Source organism: Diaphorina citri, unplaced genomic scaffold (assembly GCF_000475195.1).
Source record: "Diaphorina citri unplaced genomic scaffold, Diaci psyllid genome assembly version 1.1 scaffold71, whole genome shotgun sequence".
NCBI classification, from domain to species: Eukaryota; Metazoa; Arthropoda; class Insecta; order Hemiptera; family Psyllidae; genus Diaphorina; species Diaphorina citri.
Genome location: NW_007377508.1, coordinates 304,591 through 305,377, shown reverse-complemented (window position 1 = coordinate 305,377; position 787 = coordinate 304,591). Strand labels below are relative to the sequence as shown.

The 787-nt window shown below is 35.6% G+C and overlaps 1 protein-coding gene across 1 annotated transcript in view; it reads right to left on the bottom strand.

Moving 5' to 3' along the window:
- LOC103520642 (proton-coupled amino acid transporter-like protein CG1139) overlaps positions 1–787 on the bottom strand; it is a 33,460-nt gene that overhangs the window by 24,914 nt on the left and 7,759 nt on the right. The gene's annotated exons all lie outside the window — the stretch shown is intronic.

The following is a 787-nucleotide window of genomic DNA, read 5'->3' as shown; positions in this document are numbered from 1 at the left end:
AAAAGGGGGGGGAAAAATTTTTTAAAAAAAAAAAAAAAAAAAAAAAAAAAAAAAAAAAAAAATAGAGGAACATTGGGATACATGTAAATAAACATAAATAAAAGATAAGATATGTGAACAATAATCAATAATATCAATGTGAACAATAATAATCACTCACAAGGTAGGGAGCTATAAAGGACTATCTAGAGGTATATTGGAAGAATGAACATTAAAACAGGAAATGCAGGAGAGAAAAAGAAAGAGGGAAGTGAAGAAGAGGCAACGAAGGGAGGAGACAATGATGAAAAATGTGTTAGTTTAAACTGCGAAGAACAGAAATACACTCATCTAAACTGTAAGGTACTGCTTCCACCAGCCTAGATTTGAGAACCTCACGAAGGTGTTCCTGGTTTAACCCTTTGATAGATGTGGGTAAGAGATTGTACAGCCTCACACCGTCGTTCAGAAAAGAATGTCCGAGGTACTTGGGATGAGATTTCACAATATTGCTCTTGTTTCTTGTATCATGTCTATGGACATTTTCATATTTCTTTAGTTTTCCAGATAACTTGTGGATATTCAAACAAGAATCAAGAGTAAGTTGTGCATATAAAGTAAGAATATTGTGATCTCGAAAGTAAGGACGACAGGAGGTTGTATAAGTAAGGCCGAAGAAAGTTCTATTTCAACACACAAATTCTCACCTAGTGAGCTCTTCTCATTGACACTATCACCACCTAGATTTCGCGATTATGTTCGCGGATTTCGCGATTATGTTCGCGGATTGCGCGATTATGTTCGCGGA